The 22,723-nt window shown below is 42.1% G+C and overlaps 1 protein-coding gene across 4 annotated transcripts in view; it reads left to right on the top strand.

Moving 5' to 3' along the window:
• Positions 1 to 22,723, top strand: part of TGFA (transforming growth factor alpha) — a 142,647-nt gene that overhangs the window by 25,132 nt on the left and 94,792 nt on the right. For all 4 annotated transcript variants that reach the window (XM_056571447.1, XM_056571444.1, XM_056571450.1 and 1 more), the window contains exon 2: positions 20,939 to 21,150. The gene's annotated coding sequence lies outside the window, so the exon portion shown is untranslated. The remainder of the gene's footprint in view (positions 1 to 20,938; positions 21,151 to 22,723) is intronic.

Raw genomic sequence — 22,723 nt, forward strand, 5'->3', positions numbered from 1 at the left:
TATATATATATATATATATATATATATAGCTGCATATAACCAGACATATAACCCCTCCCGCAGCGCTTCTATATATCTTGCCCCCGCTGCGCTTCTATACACATATGGCCCATGCAGCGCTATTTGACTTTAAAAACCCCACTGGGAGCCCTGAATGGCCACTCGGTGCCGGCCATTCAGGGCTACTGGCGTTAAGTTGAAATACACTCTATACATCGCAGGGGAGAGGACCATGCCACCCGTTCTCCTGCTTAATAACTTCTGATTGCATCGGGTCTCAGAAGTGAACCCGGTGCAATCAATCCCTCAGTCCTTGTACTACTACCCCCAATGGAACAGACCCTGTTCCATGATGGTGGTAGTAGTACAAGTACTAATGTAGTCTCCCCAGCAGCCCCCAGACTCCCACATGCTCAAAAGTAATAACGGTTCAAAAACAGATATTATAAACCGGGTGCAAACGGATGACATTAAAGGCTCATCTGTCTGCCATTGACTTCAATGTTACATTTATAATACTGCATGCACTGTCTTTTCTCTTGCCAAAAGAACGGAAATAAGAGCAGACGGGTGCAAACGGCTGACAAAGTATTGTAAATAAATCCCACTGACATCAATGGGATTAATGTACAACCGTTTAAAATCCGTTTCTAACCTGCAATAACAGGACTTGGAAGGGTTTATAATCACAGGACAGACGGCCGTGTGAACGAGCATTAAGCTACAACATCGAGCAGCTTTGTAAAATAAAAAGAATAATTACAATTATTTCCTCAAGATGGCAGCATTACCCAAGTATTTTACAATTCATATGAAACAAAACAGAATATTGTTTCTATCCATGTATTATTGACAAGGTTACTCACCAGATAGTATTGCGAAATGTTATAAAGATGTCATTCAAAGGGAGTATTTCCTTCTTTAAATTTACTGTGCCAGAACCCCATGGTTACATGCTGGTTGTAATAGCAAAAAGAGTATAAATGTTCAGTTATATTAAAGTGGGTAATATCTTTAGATAACATATACAACTTTTATGACTATTTATACCAAGGCCATTTGAACACTTCTGAGTCCAGTGCAAAAGTTTCATAATTACCCCCCCCCCCCCCCCCCCCGAAAATTATTTATCATCCTCATCCAATATTGTTCATTTTCAATTAAACATTATAATTTAATTGTATCTGTTTATGGATATTTTTGTAGACTCCTGAAGCTTTTGACTCGCAGGTAATGTTTTCAGAGATTGCGGTTAGCCACTTTTATCTTTCTGCCCTATCTGGTTCAGACCATCATGACAACTTTTATTAGCAGTAACAGGACAGATGGAACATTTTCTATATCTGCCCCAGCCTCCACTTAAATAAAGAAATAAAGAATTATGAACCTTAAAGTGGCACTCCAGGGGAAAATAATGTTTTCTAATCAAATGGTGCCAAGTTATACAGATCTGTAAATTACATCTATTTAAAAATCTTAACCCTCCCAGTACTTATCATCTGCTGTATACTACAGAGGAAGTTGTGTAGTTCTTGCTCTCTGCTGACACCTTTGTCCGTGTCCGGAACTGTCCAGAACATGGAATGTTTGTTATGGGGATTTTCTCCCGTTCCTGACATGGACAGAGGTGTCAGCAGAGAGCACTGTGGTCAGAGTAGAAAAAAAACTACACAACATCCTCTGGAGCAGGGGTCTCAAATTGGTGGCCCTCCAGATGTTGCAAAACTTCAACTTCCAGCATGCCTGGACATGCCCGGACATTGGCTGCTGGGAGTTTAAGTTTTGCAACATCTGGAGGGCCACCAGTTTGAGACCCCTGCTCTGGAGCATACAGAAGCTCATAAGTACTGGAAGAAATCAGATTTTTAAATAGAAGTAATTTACAAATCTTTAAAGTTGTTTAAAAAAAATTCCTTTTACACCATGATTAAGCTAAATGCAAAATGCTAATTCGAAGCGTTCAGATGGAAAATGCAAAACTTAAAAGAATAAAAGAAAATCTATGTTTCTATTGTGACAATCACTTTTTCATCAGCCAACCAGTGCCAAAAGCAGATAAGTGTAGTCGGCTGTCCGAGTTGTACACAGGAGCAATACCAAGGGATGAGGAAGATAAGTAGTCAAATTCAGGCAGATAGAGGAGGCAGGCGACAAAGGTTCAGGTCAGAAATTTTAGTCTGCAACAGGTAAATCAGAACCGTACAGGAGGGGTAGGACAAAAATGAAATTGGGAGACAGGCATAGGTTAGGATATATGGAAGAGCAGGACAAAATTAACACAACTTCGCTTGGAACAGCAACACTCAGACATGGAGTGCTGCCTGGATCCCACCTATATAGAAGATGTCCAGCTAAGGCTCCTTTCACACTACCATTTTCGCCCGGTAGGTGACATCCGTTGGGAAGATAGCGGGAGAAAAATTTGTGTATGACACGTCTTTTCCTCCTGCTATCGTCGGCCGCAATAACGTTAAGCTCCGTTACAATAACGGACATTAAGGGCGGTCAAAGTGAAAAATAAAGAGCCCTTAACATCCGTTTGTAACGGAGCAACCTTCACAGTGTTAAAGTAGCCTAAGATAGGTGGGGCAGAACTAGTAAAATCCCCAAATGTACATTAAAAGAACTGTAGATCTCATGTGTCTTAGTGTAGTTTGATAGGGAATTCAATGGATTCCTTCATAATATGTTGTTTGATTCCTAATCAGTAGTTATAATTTACTAGGCCTAGGAGAAGAAAGACACAGACTCCAAAGCTGTATACAGACTCTTCTGAGTTTACTTACAGAGACCAAGATTCTTATAGCACACAAGAGAAAGGATGGCACACTGCCAAATTATACACCGCTACAAACATATGTCTAATCTCATAGGCAGGAAATAAGGCTTCAAACTAAATGGCCTTGAAGCTTTCTTGTAAGCTCAGCAATGGTAACCTTGAATCACAGGCTCCTGGCTACAATTACTAATGAAGTTCATGATCAGTTCATAATGAAAGAGTACAAACAAGATGGCGGATTATAGACAACATGGCTGATTATATACAAGATGGAGTATAAAATCTAAAAGGAGTATATAAAAGAGTATATAAAAATGTATATAAAAACGTATAAAAAGCTGATTTCCCTTACAAGTTCAATGTTCAAGATTCCACAATAAGAAAGACACTGGCCAAGAATGGCATCCATGGAAGAACTGTAAGACACAAACCACTGCTTACCAAATAAAACACAAAAGATCATCTTGTATTTTCCACAAAAATAAATAAAAAATGTTGATGATTCTCACAACTTTTGGGATAATATTCTTTGGACTGAGGAGTAAAGGTAGACATTTTTTGGAAGACATGGATTCTGTTACATCTAGTATAAAGCTGACTCCGCATTCCACAATAAGAACATCATGCCAACAGTGACACATTGTGGTGGTCATGCAATGGTCTGGGGCTGCTTTGCTTCTGCAGGACCTGGATGAGTTGTCTTAAATGATGGAACCATGAACTATGCTCTCTATCAGAAAATATGAGAGTCTGCCATCAGTTCGTGACATAAAGCTCAAGTGCAGTTGGGTTATATGGCAGGACAGTGATCTGGAGCACACAAGCAAGTTCACCTCAGAATTGTTCAGGAGAAAGACAGTTAAAAGGGTTCTCCGCCCTAGACACCCTATCCGCTTGGGACCTCCGCGATCTCCCTGCTGCACCCGGCATTTGTTTAGAGCATAGGGTGCTGTGCTTGAGGTTCGGGACGTCACGACCGCGCCCAGCTTGTGATGTCACGCCCCTCCCATAGACTTGCATTGAGGGTCATGGCCGTGACATCACGAGCGGGGCGTGACCATGACGTCACGAGCCTTCACCCCGCATCACCAGTCATCTGGTACAGAAGAATGTTCGCTCCGTGCATCGGATGTCTGGAGTGCCGCCACCGAGATCGCGGAGGTCCCGCCACTGGGATAGGGGATGAGGTGTCTAGGGGAGGAGAACCCCTTTAAGGTTCTGGAGGGATCAAGTCAAAGTCCTGACTTGAATCCCATTGAGATACCGTGGCAGTTCGTAAATGGACAATTCATGCTCAAAATCCTTCTATTGTAGATGAATTAAAACAATTATACAAAGAAGAGCGGGACAAAAGTCAACAACAATGTAAAAGACTCACAATTTATCACAAATGTTTGATTGCAGTTGTTACTAGTGTTGAGCGGCATAGGCCATATTCGAATTCGCGAATATTCGCGAATATATGGACGAATATTCGTCATATATTCGCGAATATTCGCATATTCGTTATATGCTAGTTTTATTTTCGCATATGCGAACATTCGCGTATGCGAAAATTAACATATGTGAAAATTAACATACACAAAATTATCATACGCGGAAATTCGCATATGCGAAAATTAGTATATGCTAATTTTCGCATATGCGAATTTTCGCGCGCCAGTCTCACACAGTAGTATTACAGCCTTCTTTACACCACACAAGCTGGAAGCAGAGAGGGGTGATCACTGTGATGTGTACTGTGAAGAAAAAAAAAAATAAAAAAACGAATATTCGTAATTACAAATATATAGCGCTATATTCGCGAAATTCGCGAATTCGCGAATATGCGATATTCGCGAATAATATTCAAATTGCGAATATTCGCGAGCAACACTAGTTGTTACTGCCAAGTGGGGTACATTCGGTTATTAGGTTCAGGGGACTACTTTTTAACTTTGGTTTTGCATCATCCTTATCTTACAATAAAATTAGCTAAGTGATCCGAAACATTTAAATTGGACAACTTAGAAAAGAAGACATCAGGTGAGGCTCAAATACTATTTTACCATTGATTTCTAAGGGATTCTGCCGCACTGTAAAAATGGTTGAATTTATGCTGCAGATGTTTCTGCCACAGAAATCCCAATTCCAGCATCTGTAGACTTGTCTATTCATCTGTGGATTTCGCTTAGCAATGCATTGTTGTGTATGAGACACATTTCCAAGCCGTCAAAGCATCTGCTGGAACTTCCAAATGTGCAGAATGTCTGCTCATGTTTTACGGAAGGCACATTTTACTGCTGTGTTAACATAGCCTAAGGGTATGTTCACACTACATAATTCCCGCGGAATTCCATGAGCGGAATGCCGCAAACTGAATTACGTGCTGTGAACATAAACATCAGTGTGAATGGGTCTTCTGCGAGACCCATTCACACTGCGGAATTTCAGCGGCGGACACTTCATTCGAACATGTTCATTCTTTGCGCGGAAGTCCACAAACACTGCATAGCTGTCAATGGTGACGGCGCATTACCATGCGGTACTACCGCCAAAGTATTGCGGTGGCTGCCGCCAGAATGGGATCTCCTCTCGCGGAATTCTGCGAGCGGAGATTCCGTACATTATCCGTAGTGTGAACATGCCCTAGCTCTTCCAGCAGAATATGGATCAGGGTTGGATAGAGGGGTCTGGAGGAGTACAGGGGGGTCAGGGGTGGACAGAGGGGTCTGGAATGGACAGAGGTATCTGGAGGAATAAAGGGGGGTCAGTAAGGTTGTCAACTGGTCGGTATTTTACCGGCACAGCTGGAATTATTGGTACCTTGCCATTATCTATGTAGAGACTGGGCGGAATCAGATGTATGGGTTTAGCCGTGGCAGGATTAAAGGGGTACTGGAAAACATTTTCTTTTAAATCAACTGGTGCCAGAAATTTAAATAGATTTGTAAATTACTTCTATGAAAAAATCCCAATCCGTCCAGTACTTATCAGCTGCTGTATAATACACAAAAAGTTATTTTCTTTTTTAATTTATTTTCTGCCTGCCCACAAGTGCTCTCTGCTGACATCTCTGTCCATGTCAGGAACTGTCCAGAGCAGGAGCAAATCCCCATAGCAAACCTCTCCTGCTCTGGACAGTTCCTGACGTGAGAGAGAGAGCACATGGTCTGGTAGAAAGGAAATTCAAACAGAAAAAACTTCCTGTGGAGCATACAGCAGCTGATAAGTACTGGAAAGATTGGGATTTTTTTCTATATAGAAGAAAATCTGTTATAGAAGCAAATCTGTTTAACTTTCTGGCACCAGTTGATTTAAAAGAAAATGTTTTCCATTTCTATTTAATATTGGCGTTCCCAGAGATCCTGCTCCAAGCCCCGTACGCCCAGATGAAAAAGGGCCCCCCTGACCAAGCCCCTCTGCACTTAAAGGACATCTGTAGTGCAATATATCTTATCCCCTATCCGAAGGATATAAGTTATAATGCACTACAGATGTCCTTTAAGGGCTGCAGCCACCAGCAGTCACTTTTAGACAGCTCTGCCATTTTAAGAGCAGAGCTGTCTGATCGTGTGGCACCTCCTCTGACATGCCCCTGACGTCGCTGCTGCACGCGAGGTGCATTTGAGTGGCACGTGAGCGAGTGCCGACCTGGAGACAGTCCCCATGACACTCACCTGCCAGAGCCACCCGGCTGAGTGCCACTCATTGGGGAAATAGCTGCCTGGGGATTAGGTAAAAATAATTTTGTGGCCACATGCAGGAGGCATTTAATTTAGATGTAGAGGCAGAACACATATGGAGAGAGCAGGTAGGCTACAGGCTGTATATAACTATATACCAAACTGGGTGCCTTCAGCTGTTGCAAAACTACAACTCCCAGCATGCCCAGACAGTCAAAGGCTGTGAGCGCATGCTGTGAATTGCAGTTTCCCAACAGCTGAAGGCACCCTGTATGGGAAAAACTGGTACATACTATATACAGCCTGAAGCCTACCTGTTATCTCCATATGTGTTCTGCAAGCAAGACAAATGTGTAGAATCCCCTCCTAATAAAAGTTTGTATCACCACCCCCCCCCCCTTTTCCCATTTTATAAGGACCCCTATAAACAAAAATAAACGAAACCATTGTTGTGTGCGTAAATGTCCAAACTATTAATATAATGTTAATTAAATGGCACGGTTAAAGGGGTGCTCCGTCCCTAGACATCTTATTCCCTATCCAAAGGATAGGGATAAGATTTCTGATCGCAGGGGTCCTGCTGCTGGGACCCCCGCATTCTCTGTGCAGTACCTGACATTCGTTTAGAATGGTTGGAGCTGCCACGCCCCTCCCATAGACTTGCATTGAAGGGGCGTGACGTGATGTCACAAGGGGCGTGGCAGTGATGTCACGACCCCTGCCACCTGCTCCAAGCGTTCGGAACAAAATGTAAAAAAAATAAACATAAAAAAATGCTTAAGTCAAGAAATGCTGATTTTTGGTCACTTTATATACTAGAAAGGGTTAAACAGAGGTGTCTGGAGGAGGTCAGAGGGGTCAAGAATGGAGAGAGGGGTCTGGAGGAATACAGGGGGGTCTAGAGGGGGACAAGGAGGGCTTAGGGAGGTTAACAAAAGGGTTTGAAAAGGGCCTACCGTCTGTGATATAAATTCCCCTCCCCCTCTGACTGCTCCTGAGAAGCTGTGGAAGTCTTCCGGGTAAGAACACAGTATCCGCCAGAGATGGGATTCTGTCCTGGGCCATGATAATTTTACAGCTCTGTGGATTACAAGGGCCTCTTGAGGTACTCCCCTGGAAATCATTTGTTTTTAAGTCAACTGTTGCCAGAAAGTTGAACAGATTTGTAAATTACTTCTATTTAAAAATTTTAACCCTTCCAGTACTTATTAGCTGCTGTATGCTCCACAGGAAGTTCTTTATTTTTTTAATTTATTTTCTGTCTGACCACAATGCTCTCTGCTGACACCTCTGTCCATTTTAGGAACTGTCCAGAGTAGGAGCAAATCCCCATATCCTGCTCCAGACAGTTCCTAAAATGGACAGAGGTGTCAGCAGTGAGCACTGTGGTCAGACAAAAAGGAAATGAAAAAAGAAAGGCACTTCCTGTGGAGCATACAGCGCTGATAAGTACTGGAAGGATTTAGATTTTTAAATAGAAGTAATTTACAAATCTGTTTAAATTTCTGGCAACAGTTGATTTAAAAACATGTTTTCCAGGGGAGTACCCCTTTAAGGCAGCAGCCTCAGGCTGCAGGTGCATAGTATTTTAGGCAGGGAGACAGCCTGACCCACGGACAGCCTGGCCCACCGGGCAAATGCCGGGTATGCCTGATGGCCAGTCCGGTCCGTCCTGCTTTTAGTGCATCTGCATCTTATTGAGAATAGTAGTAGCCATAATGCAGTTTTTGTAATGCTTTTAAAAACTGTATGGATCAAAGTCCATAAGGTATACATTTTCCACTTTAATAATAAGTAGCATGAAAGCTTAAAATGCATTTTCAAAGAAGCACACACATTTTACATAGTAGATTATAAAATGTCTTATCAATATGTTTTTTACATTCATTACAAAAATGCCTTTTTTATATACATTTTATATTAGGGCTCGATTGGGATTGGGTTAGGGTTATCCCTGGGATAGCACAAGGCAAGGCTAGACAGTGTTTTGTGTTGAGTGCATGTGATATGTATTTGTACTAATGAAAAAAATAAAAGCAAATATATATATATATATATATATATATTTTATAAAATTGTTCTAGCATTTGTAATATGTGTATATGCACACGTGTGTTTATAATTAGGATGGCCCATAGGAGCTTCATGATAGAAGGTGCATATGCCTGCGTATTCTCTGCGATAATAAAAGAAAGTAAAATAATAAATGTGTCTGAAGTAGAAATGTTTACCGTGTTACTGTACGGAGCATGCATTGGTTCCTGGGTACCCCCAGAAGCGGTGCATGTGCCATACAGTAACACGGCGCTCTAGCAGGGAGGGGGGTTATAAATATGCATGAACCGGGCATAGCGCCCGCCTGGCGAAGATTATGTCAGAGTGCCCAGAGCTCGGATCGTAGCTCTGCCCATGCCCCAAGGACTTAATTTGAATATACAGAAAATGAGGAATTATGGCGGCACGGCTGGGCAGTTCAGGACACTGTAAGTATCATTATGATCAACAAAGAGAAAGGTGTAGTCAGCCCTCCCAGCGGGGCCTGCCGCGTTAAGGACAGGTGTGGACCTCACCAATAATATAAGATGAAAGAAGAAATGTCAGTCCTGCGCAGCAGCTCAAAGCAAAAACGTGCATTTATTATAGATGAATGATAGCACGCAGTACAGCGGGTAAACATGGAGGTGGGTAGAGGTACCCGGCCTCACTCATTGGTGCCTCTGACCGAAACACATCACCTCCATGCATACCTGCAGTACTGCATGCTATCATCTATAATAATGCACGTTTTTACTTTGAGCTGCTGCGCAGGACTGACATTTCTTCTTCCATATCATTTTGATCAGTATCACCCGCACTACAAGCCTGTATGACTGGTTAGTGCGGGTGATACTGATGACAGATTTCCTTTAAGGAGGCACCATTATTGAGTGGGGGTACTTTGGGGGGCAACAATACTGAATGAGCATGCTAAGGGGCCCCTAATAATGATTTAGGACACTAAAGGGTACCATTATTGAATGGGTGCACAAAGGGACATGATTTTTTTAAGTAGGGACACTAAGGAGGGGCTATTCCTGAATGGTGGTACTGAGAGGGCAATAAACAGCTTACATTGATGTGGTCTGAAATGGCAGGCAGTCCTCAACCCCAAGTGCAGTAGTGCACCTACGCTGGGGTGGAGGTCCTGCACTTGTGGTCCGTTGCTATGGGCATAATGTGCATACAATGGAGGATGCCTGCAGACGGTCACAAGTACCACAATGGCATCCTACACCAGATAAACGTGTGGATGCGTGAAATTTAAACATTAAACAACTACATTGATGTCGTCTGAAATGGCAGGCAGTCCTCAACCCCAAGTGCAGTTGTGCACCTGCGCTGGGGTGGAGGTCCTGCATTTATGGACCACAATATAGGTTCACTACTGTGGTAGATGTAAACAATTACATCAACTAACCCTCAAAACTGATGTAAAATTGAGACATTCGCCAGTATATCCTTATATGAAGAACATACCTGAGCCCGCACACCAACGCCAAGGTTTCCCAAGTGGTACGGGACCTAACACTAACCTACCTGTGCCGGATAAGCAAAACCAGGAACCAAATTGCAGCAGCATTAGGTCCGACTTGTAGACTGCTCCCCGGTTACCTCCAGTCTGACTAAGCACACATACAAGCACACATTGTATGTGTAACCGGGGAGCAGTCTACAATTTTACATCAGTGTTGAGGGTTAGCCAATGTCATTGCTTACATCTACCACAGTAGTGAACCTATATTATGGTCCACAAATGCAGGACCTCCACCCCAGCGTAGGTGCACAACTGCACTTGGGGTTGAGGACCGCCTGCCATTTCAGACCACGTCAATGTAGTTGTTTACTGAGAGGGCAACAATACTGAGTGAGGGTACTAAAGGTCAGTGTTACAGAGTAAAAAAAAACTAAGGGACATCCATTAAGAAAGCACCAATAATGAGAGCACTAAAGGGACATTTTTTTAAATCCACATAAATAAGTGACATGCCACTTATTTATACGGATGTAAAAAATACATCTAGTTTTGTGTGCGCAGGCAACCCCTTTCCCAAAGACTTCCCATAGACTTACATAGAGCACAATAATGTTAAAAAATGCGTACACAATTTTTCCATGATTTTGCAGAGGCATTGTTTACAATAAAATACACCTGAAAATACGCTGTGTGAACCTAGCTTTAACTCCTTCCCTCTCATGCCATTTTTCATTTTTGCACTTTTCCTCCTCACCTGTTAAAATTCATAAGACTTTCAATTTCCACCTACAGACCCATATGGGGCTTGTTTTTTGCGCCACAAATTTTACTTTGTAATACCATTAATCATTTCACCACAAAATCCACGTCAAAATCAGAAAAAAAATATTTGTGGGTCAAAATAAAAAAAATAATGCCATTTTGTCAATTTTGGGGGCTTCCGATTCTACGCAGTGCACTTTTCAGTACAAATGACACCTTATTTTTATTCTGTAGATCCATATGGTTTCAAGGATACCTAATTTATATAGGTTTTGTTTTATTTTACTACTTTAAAAAAAATTATAACTACATGCACCAAAATTTGTATGTTTAAAATTGTCCAGTTCTGAGCCCTATAACTTTTTTACTTTTCTGTATATAGGGATGTATGAGGGCTCATTATTTGTGCATTGATCTGTAGTTTTTATTGTGCCCATTTTTATTTTGATGGCACCTTTTGATTGCGTTTTATTCATTTTTTTTTTAAATATATGAAGTGACCAAAAATATCGGGACCTTGGAATTTTTTTTTACGCTTGAGCCTTTGAATGTTTATTACTGAAGGGGTTAAATCATATTTATTAACTTAAAAAAAAAATGTTTACACTTTTTTTTTGTCCCCATAGGGGACTATTAGATGCAAAACTTAGATCGCATACACTAAACAATGCTATGCCATAGCATAGCATTGATCAGTGTCATCTGTGCTTGATTGCTCAAGCCTGGATCTCAGGCTTGGAGCAATAGTGTGACGATCGGATGGCAGGAAGGAAGGTAAGCACCCTCCCGCTGTATTCTCTGCTGTTCGGTACGCCATGATTTACCATGGCGGTCCTGAACAGCCTACTGGGCTAACCGGCAACTGTTTTAGATGCCGCAATCAACTTTAATGTCCGGTATTAGCTGCAGGTCCTGGTTGCTGATAGCAATCGGGACCCACCGGGTATGATGCATGCTCACCTGCTGAGCACATGTCATACAGCGGGAGCCTGCAGTGGACGTAAATATACGTCCTTCTCCAGGAAGGGGTTAAAGAGGTCCCCAGACATTTTACCTCCTATCACAGCCTTGTACACAGTCATCAACCCCCCTCCCATGAATTGTGGGGACGTGGCGTGACGTCACGTACACGAAAGCCCCAGGCTTCCATGTTCATGAATGCCCAGTCCAGAGATCGCAGGGGGTCTCAGGGACCAGACACCCACGATCAGACATGTTATCCACTATCCTTTGGATAGGGGATAACATATCTAGGGGCAGAGTACCCTGGAAATGTATTGATCAAAACAAGACAGGGCAGCTGACAGGTCCTCTTTATATGTAAACACTGAATTTGATTTTATCTTTTGATATAAATGAATAACATTGCATCAATCAGGACATCATACAATCTGTTTCTAAAATCTTCAGTAATTTTCTAAAATCTTCAGTTATTTTTTTATCCTTTTCAGCAAATTTCCTGTTCACTTCTTTTTGTGCTTGTGTTGTAAGGTGGCATAACCTTAGGCCGGTCACTTCCCTGCTTGGGTGGCAGAATCCGTAGGCAGAAAGTTTGCTCTCTATATCTCTGCTGCTCATTATTGGTCAGAGTTGAACTTTTGTTGGCTCCAAGTAAGCGGCATCAAATAAGTGGGAGAAAGTCGTGCTGCTGGGATTGTATTGTATTTTCCACAATGACTTCATCTAAGAACCTTTAGATCTCAGCTCTGAACATTCAGCCGTGACACCAAGAGCATTGACGGACTAACCCTTAGACCTCTGACGGTAGACACAGAACATAGAGCTCAGTGTGTCCTCTGCCAGAGGAATGTCCAAGGTCTTCCAACGGGAAGATGAAGTCAGGAACGAAGAGGAATAAATGCAACTGACCCATCATGTCCCTATGATCATTTTCACACTGATCCTTTCCATGCCATTGTGCATTAATTATGTGCAATGCTAAACATGATATTCATACTTTATATACTTTATATGATATTTTGTGTGTTTATATAGTATATGCAATTTTATTGTACGTAAAAATTTACATATTGTACAGTATGGCCAGTGGTGTAGGGCCAACAAGAAATGATGTAACAAGGGGAGGGGCGCACCAAGAGTCTGGTGCTGGAAGGGGCTCAGGGGCACAAGCAACTAATAAAAACTAAAATTCTGGAGAATGCCTATAAAGGGGTTATCCATCATAAGTTGATTTTAGTGCGTACCTGCCAGCCTAATGGACATGCTTTGGAAGGATCTGTGCTTGTCTTGGGGCGAAATGGCTGTGTTGTAAGATTACCATAAAGGTAAGGCTATCTTTTTGTGAACTGGGTATTTCCTGTTGGAGATCTGGCCCTCAAAAGCCCCATGATGCCTTGTTTGTAAGTGTGAGGTCACTTTTCCGCCACCCCACCCATTCAAACACACCTGTGATCCTTTCCATTCAGTAGACCAGTGTTTTCTGACCAGGGTTGTCCAGCTATTGCAAAACTACAATTCTTGCAAAATGATATCTCTCCTACCCAGTGGTCACTCACCCATTGAAGCGAAGACAAGCTCTGTGTCATCATCCAGCAAATGATGTAATGTCTCGGTCCGCACTGCAACCTGGGAAAACCTAAGATGACCATTAAAAATAAACATTGGTGCAAAAATCACAGAAGAATTGAAAGGCCACCATCAAGGTACAAAAACTATATGATGAACTACACTAACTTTACAGCCCCTGTAGCATAGTCAAATAAAAAAATTAAAAATACAGGAATACCCCTTTAATATCACATTAATTCAACCAAACCCAATACTAATTACAAAATGATGCTATTAAAACTATAAATGTGGCCTCTGTAGGACACTCCACATGGATTCAGATATTTGAACAAGACTTCTGTGTATTTTTAATCTCATGGGAAGTGTCAGCATACTTTGGTACAAAATCCCCCACCTCCATGTTTTGGTCTAAAAATCCTCCCTCACTCCCTTCCTAAATGCCAGCCAGCTAGAATGACTCAGATACCCACTACAATGGTTATGTCTGGGTGAGTTACAGTCCAGTGCAAGTGAAATGTCCTTTTGTTTTGAAACCTAACCTAAGCATCAAAAGTGCATCAGTGACCATTGAAAAAAAACATTGTGTCTATAGAAAATGAATGCATTAATACATTTCATAAGTGTATTGTGACTATAGACAGAAAAGTCCAAAGGAAAGTGTAAATATGTACAATGGAGCAGATGAGGTGTCAAGGCATTATCCATGTAGAAGTATTTCCTGGAAATATGCACATCCCCATCCTTCCTTAAGGGTACGTTCACATGTTCAGGATCTGCAACATATTTTTGCTGGCTTTTTTTCTGTAGCTAATTTTGTTACCTTTTGAAGTCAATAGGCAGCAAAATCTGCAAAAGCAAATCAGCAGCAAAAAAAAAAAAAAAAAAAAGTGTGAACTTTTACCTTGTCTTGCTCCCTGGTACTCAGGCTCAGTCTCCACTTCCAGCTCAGTCTTTTCCTTCTGAGACAGGGGAAGGGGGAGGCAGGTAACAAATTATGATTATCTCATGCAGGTAACTCCACACCTACATGCAGAGGCCAATAGTCACAAAAAGTTATTTTGACATCTGCAACATTGTGCGACACTATTGTCACCACATGGGGGGCGTGGTTTCACACAGAGGTGATGATGTGATGGCAATATGGTGAGTCTCGGAAGGAATAATTCCAAGACAAGAATTAATTGGAAGTGGAGCACCAGAGATTAAGGAAAGGTAATACCTTTTCTGTGAACAAGTTCAAGTAAAACATGGGGGCACTCACGTCTCGTGGATCGGTTGCTGGTGCGGTGAAACACATATTCCGGCTGGGCACCATGAGAAAGCGTGTGGTAACTATAGCTATTTCGTGCACATCCTCAGGTCACGCCTACCTGTACGTGAGGGGTCAGGTAAATACTTCCTGCACACCTATGTCAATAGGTAAGGGCGTTTCCACACTTACAGTCCAGACTCACGTTAGAAGAACATAACAAAACGCAGTTGCCATTAACCAAATAATTAACAGTGCACGTGCAAAAAAGCAGAAAGAATAAGAAAACATAAAAAAAAATTCAATTCAGGAAAACCAAAAAGTCATAATACCTTTTCTGCTCCCCAGACAACCCTCAGTATAGGCCACCAATATCAGATTTTTGGAGGACCGACTCTCTCTACCTCCCCTGATCAGCCGACTGAAGGCCCCATGGCCCACTGACACCTGCTGCATCACCTCCATTATTTACAAGGATCAGTTCCATTTATTTTGTAGCATATGTCCCTGGCCCTCATCTCCAGGTAGCTCCACTCCATTAAAAGGAATGGGACTGAGCGGTGATGCCAGGAACAACTGCTTTAATTTGGATGAAGCCGTACATGGTAAACGATGAAGGGGATGTGATGCTCGGCCCACCATAGCCCCTGTTGATCAGCGGAGGGCTCCAAATGAGTTGATCATCAATACGAAATTCACAGAAAAACCCCTTAACCTATTCCCTCCCCAGAGTGTATGCTATAGAGTGGAATTCTGACATAATACCACTCTGTACTGGATGTCCCCCAGCTGGTATTGATAGCCAGGGGCCGCAGCTAATAGGCCGCAGAGGCGAGTCTATTAACCCTTTAGATCCAGCGATCAAAGTAGACTGCAGGACCGAGAGCCAGTAAAATATTAGTGCTGGTCCTTTCCTACAGCTGATCGATCAGCTGACATAACAGCCAGAGGGTCCCTAACTGCCCCTTCCGATCCCCTTTCTGTTTCTCCAGTCTGCATAATGCTGATCACACAGATTTAAGCTGTGCTGTAACATGGCATTACACAATGTCAGCAGTCCTACAACAGGTTATAGTATAAAAAAAACCAAAAATGATGTAATAAATGTGACTAAGCCCCTTCCCTTATAAAAAGAATGAATCACCCCCCTTTCCCATTTATCAATTTACCATTAAAAAATTTTAACAAAACTAAACATATGTGGCATCACAGCGGGTGGAAATGTCCAAAATATTTAAATATATTTGGTCGTAAAATGAGTGATGTTCTTACAAAGAATAATTGGCCCCACAAACAACAAGCCCTCACAAGGGTCTGAAGATTGAAAATTGAGTAATGGACTCTAAAAAGACAAGGGAGGAAAAAATAAACCACAAAAAATAAAAATTGCTGCATTATTAAGTATTAAGTTGTTAAGTAAAGTCCTTTTGTAAAAAATGCTCCTACCTGGGCTCTGGTGACATGTCCTCATCCTCCTAGCCACCATCCAGCCCAGCCATCCAGAGGTTCACTATTTCATGGCACATCTCATTGGCCTCAGTCCCAGCTATAAGGGTTTATTTCCTGTAAATTCAGATTTTTGTTGCCTGGGACTTCCACTGCAATGACCCATATAACACTCATATTTGCCAGAGATTCGGAAGGGATGTAAAAATTTAATTTCAACAGATGGTTACACCAAAAGAGTTCCAAACTACTAAAGGGAAACTAAAGAAAATTCTGCAAGAACATCGACAGGTTACAGAATCAATGAAAAGAAATGGCCATATAACATGGAGGACTCCGCAACTGGAAACATTTAGAGATGGCAATTTTCCAATAAACAAGACTGGGCAGTGACATAGAAAATTCTTTATGGGACCTTCTTTATTCTTTATTAGAATTATCTTTAGGATAAATGACCAATTCTGATTCCCCGATCTTTTAGAAGAGCAATTTGTGAGAGGGACATCAATCATGAAGTGGCCACAGATGAAGACGAAGACAGGGATTAAAGAAAGCTTGTGGGAGAGGAAGAAACTTGCCTTTGAATAAGGCTTCACATCGCAATTCACCCTTTATACCAATTGAATTGACACAGACCTAGTAGGAATGGTTTCTTCTAACGTTTTGGTTGTGGATGAACTCTTGTTATAAATAAGGGCTTATTCTTTTGTTTAGTTACATTTGCTGAAGACTATAGAGGTTGTTCCACAAAAACCTTTATCCCCCTCTACAAGGGACAAGTTTAGGATCTCAGGTGTCCGACCGCTGGGACTTCTCTTGTTGATAGGGGATAAGTGTTATGATGGAACAACCCCTTAAAACATGGAATAATTATTACTCTCATTTCCAATTTTAATTTTGAAATAGAGTCCACTACAATTGTAATAAAAAACGGTAACAAAGGTGGTGCTTTAATAGATTTCATTGAATACAATATGTTGCCCATTTGATTTACCCCATTCAAAAGGACCAGAATCATTCCAGTATTGTATATTGTACCCAAAGTAGGACAAGTATATAAAGTATTTCAACCATTTGTAGCCAAAGTAAAAATCCTTTGCTCTTGACACTAGTGATGTACACTTCACATTTCTTTCCCACAAGAGGCACTGTTAGTCTATTTTCATGCATCAAGTATACACACCAGCCGTCAGGCAAAGGAAAACAAGCCGATCGGGGCTTGTCCCCTTAGGGGAGACTAATAAAGTGTGCAAAAGAAACTTCCAATAGTGTTAATCCCTATATAAATTAACCACTTCCATAACAAAAGTTAAAATCCTTTCCAGTTTTCCAAGTAAAAAATCTAAATAAAATAAACATATTTGGTATCACTGCATGCAGAATTGTCCACACTGCGAATGACATAAACAGACACAAAAATACCATACAGCAGGGTTTTTTTTTTGTCAGATCATATCCCAGAGAAAACTAAATAATAAAAGCTCCAATCTATGCCAATCTGCTTCCAATAAAAAATACAGGTCATGGCTCTAAAAATCAGCCCCCTAAATCCGGTAAAAATAAAAAAAAAGTTATAGGGGTCAAAACAAGTGGACAATTTTAGACATACTTTTTTTTTCTTTAAACAAAGTAAAAAACTAGTAAATCATATAAATCATATCAGTCTGTATATGGAATGGTAGGAAGAGTTATGTCTATTGAAAGGCAACGAGGAAAGAACAAAAATGGCAATAAAAAAATTTGACCTGGGCATTAACCCCTTAAGGACCAAGCCCATTTTCACCTTAAGGACCAGAGCGTTTTTTGCACATCTGACCACTGTCACTTTAAGCTTTAATAACTCAGGGATGCTTTTACTTATGAATATGATTCCGAGAATTTTTTTTCGTGACATATTCTACTTTAACATAGCAGTAAAATGTTGACGATACTTGCATCATTTCTTGGTGAAAAATTCCAAAATTCCATTAAAAATTTGAAAATTTAGCAATTTTCGAACTTTGAAACTCTCTGCTTGTAAGGAACATAGACATACCAAATAAATTATATACTGATTTACAAATACAACAAGTCTAATTTATATTTGCATCATAAAGTTGACAGGTTTTTACTTTTGGAAGACATCAGAGGGCTTCAAAGTTCAGCAGCAATTTTCTAATTTTTCACAAAATTATCTAAATCTGAATTGTTCAGGGACCAGTTCAGGTTTGAAGTGGATTTGAAGGGCCTTCTTATTAGAAATTCCACACAAATGACCCCATTATAAAAACTGCACCCCTCAACGTATTCAAAATGACATTCAGTAAGTCTGTTAACCATTTAGGTGTTTCACAGGAATAGTAGGAAAGTGAAGGAGAAAATTCAAAATCTGCATTTTTTACACTCGCATGTTCTTGTAGACCCAGTTTTTGTATTTTTTTAAGGGGTAAAAGGAGAGAAATCCCCCCAAAATTTGTAACCCAATTTCTCTAGAGTAAGGAAATACCTCATATGTGTATGTAAAGTGTTCGATCGGCGCAGTAGAGGGCTCAGAAGGGAAGGAGCGACAATGGGATTTTGGAGAGTGAATTTTTCTGAAATGGTTTTTGGGGGGCATGTCACATTTAGGAAGCCCCTATGGTGCCAGAACAGCAAAAAAAATCCACCTGGCATACTATTATGGAAACTATACCCCTCAAGGAAGGTAACAAGGGGTACACTGAGCCTTAACACCCCACAGGTTTTTGACGACTTTTCGTTAAAGTCGGATGTGTAAATGATTTTTTTTTTCACTAAAATGCTGGTTTCCCCCCAAATTTTACATTTTTACAAGGGGTAATAGGAGAAAAAGCCCCCCAAAATTTGTTAGGCAATTTCTCCTGAGTACGAAAATATCCCATATGTGGCCCTAAACTGTTGCCTTGAAATACGACAGGGCTCTGAAGTGAGAGAGCGCCATGCGCATTTGAGGACTAAATAAGGGATTTGCATAAGGACGGAACCGGATGCAAGAATGACACTTGCCTCCGATACCAAAAATACCCTATGGCAGTGTTTCCCAAACAGGGTGCCTCCAGCTGTTGCAAAACTTCCAGCATGCCTGGAAAGTCAATCGCTGTCCGGCAATACTGGGAGTTATCTTGCAACAGCTGGAGGCTCCGTTTTGAAAACAGTGTCATACGAGAAATTTTTTATTTGGGGGGGGAGGGGGGGGCTGTGTAGGGTTATGTGTATGTAGCATTTTACTTTTTATTTTGTGTAATGTAATGTATAGTGTGGTGTTTTAGGGTACGCTCACATGGCCAGGGTCTACAGTGAGCTTCCCGCTGGGAGTTTGAGCTGCGGCGGAAAACTTGCTGCATCTCAAACTTGTAGCAAGAAGCTCGCTGTAGACCCAGGCCGTGTGAATGTACCCTGCACATTCACGGGGGGGGGGGGGGGGCGCAAACCTCCAGCTGTTGCAAGACTACCGCTACCAGCATGCCCTTTGGCTGTCCGTGCATGCTGGGGTCTGAAGTTATGCAACAGCTGGAGGCACACTGGTTGCCAAACACAGAGTTTGTTACTTAACTCAGTGTTTCGCAACCAGTGTGCCTCCAGCTGTTGCAAAACTACAACTCCCTGCATGTACGGTCTATCATTGCATGCTGGGAGTTGTAGTTTGCAACAGCTGGAGGCACACTGGTTGCGAAACACTGTGTTAGGTAACAAACTTCACAACCAGTGTGCCTTCAGCCGTTGCAAAAACTACAACTCTCAGAATGCAGTGACAACTGAGGGCATGCTGGGACTTGTAGTTATGCAACAGCTGGAGGCATACTACTAACACTCCCAGCATGCCCTTTGGCTGTCTGTGCATACTGGGGGTTGTAGTTATGCAAGAGCTGGATGCAAACTGGTTGCAAAACACTAAGTTTGTTACTTAACTCAGTATTTCCCTAAAAGGGTGCCTCCAGCTGTTGAAAAACTACAACTCCCTGCATGCCCAGACCGCCGAAAGACATGTTGGGAGTTAGTTTTGCAATATCTGGAAGGTCACAGTTTGGTGACCACTGTGCAGTGGTGTCCAAGCTGTAGCCCTCCAGATGTTGCAAAACTTCAACTCCAAGCATGCCCAGACTGTCCAGGCATGCTTGGAGTTGTAGTTCTGCAACATCTGAAGGGCCACATGTTACAGAACTACAACTCCCAGCATGCCTGGACTGTCTGGGCATGCTGGGAGTTGTAGTTTTGCAACATCTGTAAGAGCACAGTTTGGACACCACTGCACAGTGGTCTCCAAACTGTGGGCCTCCAGATGTTGCAAAACTACAACTCCCAGCATGGCCAGAAAGCCTTTGGCTGTCTGGGCTTGCTGGGAGTTGTAGTTTGGCAACTCCTGGAATGCAGCAGTGAAGATCACTTACCGCTGATCTTCACTGCTGCTTCCGCCGCTGCCTCCGCCGGTCCCGTGCTGTCTGTCCGGATAACGCCGCGGGTCCCGACATGATCGCCGGTCCCGGGACATGATCGCTGGTCCCGGGACCATCCGCCATCTTCCCCCCGCTCTGCCCCGACATCCAGGGGCGGGGCAGAGCGGGGATTTCACCTCTAACCTCCCGCCCCCCTCCTGCCATTGGTCGCTAGTCCTAACGACCAATGGCAGGGGTTTAGGAGCGAGGTGGTAGCTACCACCTCGCTCCTATCACTCAGGATGGATCGGAGCGGTCTCTGACTGCTCCGATCATCCCTATTTTCCGTCCATTTGCGTTAAGTCACAGAAAAAATGGACGTGTATACACGTCCATTTGCGGGAAGGGGTTAAGGGGCTAACTTAGTCAGGTGTCAATACTTCATTATCTATGGCTACTGAAGAATAAGACAGTCGTCTTGAAAGGCGTATAGCCTTGGTCTTATACCCATTACCTACGGCAACCAACTTATACTACTTTTAAAGCCCACCTTGGCTTTGGCAGCGCTGCAAACCCCTTATTCTGGGACCTCTGTGGACTGCACGCACGATCCTCTCTCCTTAGGACACGAGGACGCCAGGGTCAGCGATCACCTCTTCATCCACAATACTCCACTTGTGGCCAGACGCTATCCCGTGCCAACCTGCCGGACCCATCCAATCCAATTTACTGGGATCACCATCGATCACAAAGGCCGGCCACCACGCCGTGTTAGCACCGACAGAAACCCTCGCCGTGAGACCGCTACTCCTGAGGATGCCGGCTGCACTTCACCAGTAAGTGATACCACTCAAATCGGCAAACAGGTATTACCTAATATTATCAAACCTACATTATCTGCATATCGCTCCCTGAACTGCTCCATTATATCATTTCTTGAACTATATTACCGGATCACTTTATCTCTGAACTATATTACTGGACCATTTTATTTTTGAACATTTCCAAATTTTTTTGCCTTATTTTAGGTGGTTGCTTTATAAATGACTTTTTAATAATACATCTATTTTAATATCAATATCTTATTAACATCTGGTGCAAGGGCCCTGCCCAGATGTAAGTTATTATCTTGTGAATAAATCTTATACTGTATTATTTTAATGCATTATCCTTGATTCAGGTCTTTTATTATCATTATATTATTCATTTACTTCCATTTACTATCATTATTTATTCAGTATCTATTTTATGACATTTAACTTATTGATTTTACATTTATCTGGTTCCACATCACCTTTTTCTCGCTCATTTTATCTCCTTTTTATCTCTTTATTTCACTATCCTTGAGGACTGGTTTTATATCATTCATTATATGTTCCTATTCACTTTACTAGGTCTTTTTGGGATTTAGACCATTCCAGTTAACCTCGGAATATACCCCAGTGAGCTACACATACCCTTTTCCAGGTGTCAATACTGTTGTCTCTAATCTAATGTAAAACACCAATTGTGAGTTTATTCTCTCTTTATTTAAGAGCATACTGTATGGGAATTTACTATTTTATTATTTGTTTTGCTTATATGTTTATGAGAGAATTTGAGGAATAATTTATATACCACTGGATATACATGGTTGCATGTAGTGAATACACATATAAATACAGTAAGTATGCCTGGGTGTGCTTGTATGTAGTGGGTATGTAAAGGGGTGGAACAAATGATTCTTCCTTCCAGGACTGTCACATATTTGCTTGGTCATGAACGAATGCTGCTTTATTTATTTGTTCCTTCTTTGTACACACGTGTATTTAAATGTGTATACATTACTGTTGTAATGTAGTTATAACAGTGCTGATGCTGAATGTAGTTGATGTAGCCTTGTGAGATGTTGGATGTTGGGCTTGGGCATCAGAGTGCTGGCATACGACTCTACAGAAGAGGCAGGGGTACTAGCTGGGGCGTAACTATAGGGGGTGCAGAGGTAGCAGCTACCCTGAGGCCCTGTGACTGAAAGGGCCCCAAGGCACCTTTTCCACTAAAAGAGGACAACAGTGGTATAAATGACACATGGTAGACACTGGGCCCTGTTACAGATTTTGCATTGGGGCCCACAATCTACAAGTTACACCCCTAAGTAGACAGTGAGCAGGTGAAGTGACTGCTTTTATTTTCCTGGGGCAAGTGGTGGTGAATGTAGGTGGCCTGCAGTGTGTTGTGTGAGCTAATGCTCAGTAAGCTTCATCAGCCTGTGAGTTACTAGCCCTGGGGGCCCTGGGAGACAAGTTCAGTGATCCATGGGTAACCTGTAGGTGGGGAAGCTTTGGAGTACATAAGCTGGGGCTGTAGTTGCATCTACTTGGATATCTGAGGGGTAATCCCTATTTCTGGTAGGTCAGTACAGTTTGAATT

Source organism: Hyla sarda, chromosome 4 (genome assembly GCF_029499605.1).
Source record: "Hyla sarda isolate aHylSar1 chromosome 4, aHylSar1.hap1, whole genome shotgun sequence".
NCBI classification, from domain to species: domain Eukaryota; kingdom Metazoa; phylum Chordata; class Amphibia; order Anura; family Hylidae; genus Hyla; species Hyla sarda.